This window comes from Hyperoodon ampullatus (genome assembly GCF_949752795.1).
Source record: "Hyperoodon ampullatus genome assembly, chromosome: 20".
NCBI lineage: Eukaryota > Metazoa > Chordata > Mammalia > Artiodactyla > Ziphiidae > Hyperoodon > Hyperoodon ampullatus.
Window position 1 is genome coordinate 4,166,888 of NC_136933.1, and position 6,059 is coordinate 4,172,946.

Consider the following 6,059-nt stretch of genomic DNA (forward strand, 5'->3'; position numbering starts at 1 on the left):
CGCACGGGCTTAGTTGCTCTGCGGCATGTGGGATCTTCCCAGACCAGGGCTCAACCCCGTGTCCCCTGCATTGGCAGGCGGATTCTTAACCACTGTGCCACCAGGGAAGTCCTAAGAGTCTCCTTAATACATCAATTTTTAAAATAAATTTATTTTCATAAATAAAATTTTATCGAGTTCTACAGGTGCTGGCCGCTCTCTAGAGTGTGTTTCCTGTTTGACATCACAAAAGGTTTCTTTTTAATCCTGTCACCACTGAAAATCACTGTCCCTGAGAAACTTAGTGAGACATCCAGAGATATGCCAAAGGTTCACTCTGCACCACTATAATTTAAGAATTCTCATTTGCTCAGCTAAAAATAGCTTGGTTTCCAAGTGAATATAAATCTCTCTGATAAGTCACATATTACTGGATTTAAAAAAAAAATTAATGATGGCACAGGAAGGAATCTCTGGGTTTTATCATGTCCTGAGATGTTTATCATGTTAAGTCCCTTTTTCCCTCCAGATAAGACGCACCCACTGCCTACGTCTGGTCTTTATCCTGTTCTAGAGATGACTGAGCAGATTTTTTACAAAAAATATTTTCAGATGCAGCAGAAAAGTCTTCCTTTTCCTTCCTGTTTTGAGGCTGAATGTGCTATTTAGGGTGATCCAGAAACACTGAGCAGCATGAGTGCCCTGCACAGCCCTGGGTACTGCTGGTCTAGGGTATCCAACTCTCATTAGAGGCACCTAGAATCTTACTGGAGGCGTACGACTCACTGAGGGTCCCCAAGTGATGAGGGATGGGGACCAGGCAATACAAAGTCCAGTGCTAATTTGTTCTGCTGTAGAGGCGGTATGGTGTTGGTGATAAGGGTAACGTTTCCAATGGGGTTATTTTAAAATAAAAGTCTTCTTCACAGGGTAAGTCAAAAATAACTATCCTCTTGCTCGATCTTTGAGAACAAAACAACACTGAGCTCCCTTGAGTGAGAAAAGGATTGTTTTCTGAGCAATCTGGGAGCTGAGTCATAGTAAGAGAAGCCAGCTTAAAAGATAAGAAAGCAATAAAACAGACCACTTGGCAGAGGGAGGATTTCCCCAGGCCCCCAGCCCCAGAGTCAGCTCTGGTTCAGTGATTTCAGCAACTCTTTCACTATCCTTCCGAGTTGGTTTTATCCCAGCCCTGCAGGGAGAGAGCTCTGCAAGTCAGGACGTGCTCCTTCAACAAACAAAAAATCTTTTGTCGCAAAAGTTGGAAAACTTGTTCAGTTGGAGGACATAAAGAAATCCCGCCTTTCTTCTAGGGGAGATCGTGGGAGGTGGGAATGGGCTGGTGGAGACTGATGGTGAGAATGAACTTCAGCCCAGACCCTACGTGGCTCAGCGCAGAGCCGGCTGCAGTGAGGAAGGGAAGAAACTGTAGCTAACTTCCACCTCTGTGAATGAGCCCTGGGCCAGTCCGGCCATTGTGCCTCAAACCTTGGGTGAAACACGGAAAGCTGGGGATTTGGGGCCCTGAGTCCCCGTCCTGAGAGGGATGATAGCTGGGGGAGGAAATCAGCTTGTAAGCTCCTTTCATTTGTACATGCACATGTTTTTATTCCAGTAAATTCGAATTAAAGAGGAAGGAGCTGCTAAAGCACAGCTGCCCATCCCTTGGCCGTGGTGGTGGGGAAACCGTGGATGTGGGCTGGGTGTGTGTGCTCATACCTTAGGATGTTTCTTAGCTCACCTCAGTTCTGAGCTCTTACCTGTGCTCCATGGGAGCAGAGATTTTATTCCCTGCTGCATTCCTAGTGCTTGGAATATCACAGGTGCTCAATAAGAGTTTACTGAATGAATGGGTGAATTGGCCAAGGCAAAGACTTGGTGATACTGCACCCATTAGCATTTGGTTATAAGTGGTCTCTGGAGTCAGAGAGATGTGGTTCTAATCCTGGCTCTGCGTTTTCTTGGCTTTGTGAACAGGCAGTTCACTGGCTCTCACTGAGCCTTAGTTTTCTCATCTCTAAATTGGGGGCTAATAATCATTTAAAAGTCTACAAATAATAAATGCTGGAGAAGATGTGGAGAAAAGGGAACCCTCTTAGACTGTTGGTAGGAATGTAAATTGATACAGCCACTATGGAGAGCAGTATGGAGGTTCCCTAAAAAACTAAAAATAGAGTTACCATATGACCCAGCAATCCCACTCCTAGGCATATACCTGGAGAAAACCGTAATTCGAAAAGATACATGCATCCCTATGTTCATAGCAGCACTGTTCACAATAGCCAGGACATAGAAACAACCTAAATGTCCATTGACAGATGAATGGGTAAAGAAGATGTGGTACATATATACAATGGAATATTACTCAGCCATTAAGAAGAATGAAATAATGCCATTTGCAGCAACATGGATGGACCTAGAGATTATCATACTGCATGAACCAAGTCAGAGAAAGACAAATACCATACGATATCACTTATATGTGGAATCTAAAATATGACACAAATGGACTTATCTATGAAACAGAAACAGACTCACAGACATAGAGAACAGATTTGCGGTTGCCAAGGGGGAGGGGGGTTGGGGAGGGATGGAGTGGGAGTTTGGGATTAGCAGATGCAAACTATTATATAGAGAATGGATACACAACAAGGTCCTCCTGTATAGCATAGGGAACTATATTCAATATCCTGTGATAAACCATAATGGAAAAGAATATGAAAAAGAATATATATACGTATAGCTGAGTCACTTTGTTATACAGCAGAAATTAACACAACATTGTAAATCAACTTATACTTCAATAAAATTAAAAAAAATAAATTGGAGGCTAATAAAACCTACTCCTCATGGTTATATGGTTTAAGTGAGATAAGATCTATAAAGTGCCCAGTACAGAGCTTGGTGCTTATTAACACCCATTTGAATAGTAGTTATTAATACTTTTTTGTGGTTTTTTGTCTTTCTTTTTCGGCTGCATTGGGTCTTCATTGCTGAGCATGGGCTTTCTCTAGTTGTGTTGCAGTTGTTCAGTCAGGGACGAAAATGAGTCCAACACACGAGATGTATGCGTTAAAGCACAGTGGTAGAGGGCTGTTGCTCGCTCAGGCAAAACAGCCAAGCCCTCAGTCCACTATGGCGTATTTTTTTAAGCTTTATCTTATATCTATTATACTTTTTGTAATTAAAAGCACATTTTAAGAGCTAGATGTACTTTACTTATAACTTTATCTAATACAAAGGGTTCTGTTTAGTGCAGGCTGTGCCTTCCTTGAACATCTAATCAGTGCACCTCCTTATTTCCTTATGTTCCCGATTATACCGAGGACATGCGTGGGTCAGTGCCCAAAACAATCAGTACCGCTTGCAGTCCTGAAACATTCGCACGCACCCAGCTTGCTAGGTGAACCGAATCTTGGGTCACGTCTCTTCCCATGTCCTCAGTCACCCTTCTACAAGCTGTGGCAAGTGGGGTCTCTACTCTTCATTGAGGTGCATGGGCTTCTCATTGTGGTGGCTCCTTTTGTTGCAGATCATGGGCTCTAGGGTGTGCAGGCTCAGTAGTTGTGGCTTGCGGGCTCTAAAGCGCAGGCTCAGTAGTTGTGGTACACGGGCTTAGTTGCTCCGTGGCATGTGGGATCTTCCTGGACCAGGGCTCGAACCCATGTCCCCTGCGTTGGCAGGCGGATTCTTAACCACTGCGCCACTGGGAAAGTCCTAATACTGTTAGTTTTTAAATGCAATAATCCAGAATTCAGCTGAGATCCTCGTCCCTTGTGATTCAAGTGAAATGGGCTCCAGCAGGCCCCCACTTAACGGTGAAAGGCCCTGTGTCCATTCACCTTTCACGTCTCTCCAGGAATTTGATGTAAGAGGTGGTGGTGTTAAAAGATAGTATGCTTCGCAGCCTCCTCTGATTTTGAGCTCCTGCTTTTGCTGAATTCTTGACTGTCCTTTCTAAATCGGTCTTCCTCTCCACCACAGCCAGCGATTTTGTCACCACACTCTCTTCTAGTCCTTAAGAGCCATTATCACTAATCTTTAAAAAAAGACTTCAATTTTTTTTAACAGAATTGTGTATTTATTTATTTATGCCTGCGTTGTGTCTTTGTTGCTGTGCGCGGCTTTCTCTAGTTGCAGCGAGCGGGGGCTACTCTTCGTTGTGGTGCGCGGGCTTCTCATTGCAGTGGCTTCTCTTGTCGCGGAGCACAGGCTCTAGGTGCGCGGGCTTCAGTAGTTGTGGCACGCGGGCTCAGTAGTTGTGGCGCACGGGCTTAGTTGCTCCGTGGCATGTGGGATCTTCCCGGACCAGGGCTCGAACCTGTGTCCCCTGCATTGGCAAGAGGGTTCTTAACCACTGCGCCACCTGAGAAACCCCATCAGGATTTAAATTAAATCCTTTTGCCCCCCTGGGTTTGTGGATCCAGTTCTCTGCCCAGACCTGGAAGACAGCCCTTCAGCTCGAATTCACCCAAAGCATCATTCGCAGGACTCGTATTTGCAGACTTTGCCAAAGGTTTGCAGAGATGGAGACATTTACATCCCAGCACCACAGGCGATTTGAAATAGGCCTCAGACAGCTTCTCTTGAGCAGTTTCCATTCCCACCACCTGGCCCAGCTTCCCCCATCTCCACCTCCCACCTGCCCTGGCCGCCCAGCTCCAGGCCTCCTGCTTGTGGACAAAGAGCCAGATCCCTCTGACATCTCGGGCAGAGCAGCCCACTCTTCTCGGCCACAGCCCCGTCCTCAGTTAGGTCCCCAACAGAGCACAGCCAGGGGCCCTCAGGCAGCCTGCACGGCTTCTAAACTAGATTCAGATCCCAACGCTTTAGGCTGAGGCCCCAAGCCTGTCCTTTCCGGGCCCACCCACTCTCCAGCTGCTGCCCTCAGGCTGCCATCACCTCCTCCAGACGCTCCGTCACCCCCCGGAGGCCTCCCCTTCGTGACAAAAGTCCTGGGCTGAACCAGGGGACGTCTACACTCTAATTTCTCTCTCCGTCCCTGCAGAGCCACTACCCTCTAAGTTCCCTAACTGCAGTGATTCGATAGGAATTCTGCCTCCCCTTAGAAGACAGAAACACCAACAGACCATTTTGGGTCCTAAATAATAAAAATTTTCCCCTCTCTGCTACTGCTACCTGCCAGTCTGGATTAATTCACACTGATCTGGTGGGTGGGTCTGTGAAGTGGGCAAAAAATGGCAGGACCCGGAGGGATGGTTCTTAGGAGGAAAAATTGTAGACCCTATTCATTTTATTACCAGAGGATGTCAGATCACTTAAACACATAGATAATCTTTCTACTTACTTTTGGTCATTAAAAAAAATTAGGTTTATAGAGATACCATTTACATACTATAAAATGTACCAATTTTAAGTGTACAATTTAAGGAGTTATTTTACAACTGCGTGTAGCTCAATAGCTCTCATGAGAATCACCCCGTAGAACATCTCCATCACCCCAAAGTTTGCCCTCCCTTGGGGCCCCTTGCCGTCCACCCTTCCCCCGCTCCAGGCCCAGCCCCCCGGGCCAGCACTGATGCAGTCATTGCAGTTACTCAGTTTGGCCCATGTTCATGTAACTTCGTGGCAGCTACCATTTCTAGAGAACTGTTAAGGTGTGGCCAGCCTGCTGGCTTGGGCTGGATTTCTCCTGCTGAGAAGTCAGAAGCTGGAAATGACCAAGTGTACACTCCGGGAAGGGCCCAGGTCAGCAGCTCCAGACCCGGCTGAGCCAGCCACATGGGGAAGGAGGACTCACCACTGAGCCGCCTGAGCCAGGAATGAGGAACAGAGAGAAAAGGGAAAGGCCGGGCAACTCCAGAGGGAGTAGGCGGAAGGCCACAGGGCCACAGAGGTGGGAACTTTAATTAAAGGCCTGCACTGTGTTGCAATTCAACTGTCAGACCCCAATCCACCCCAAGCCCAGGCTGCTGTCAGCACTTCCGCTGGTCAAGGGTGTTTGTCCCACCTTCCTGCCCCGTCCCAACTTCTCCTTTCTGCAGGAGACTGCGGGGGGCTCCGGGGGGCCAGATCTCCCAATAGGTAAAGCGGATCTCCATCTCTCCACCCACTTCCTG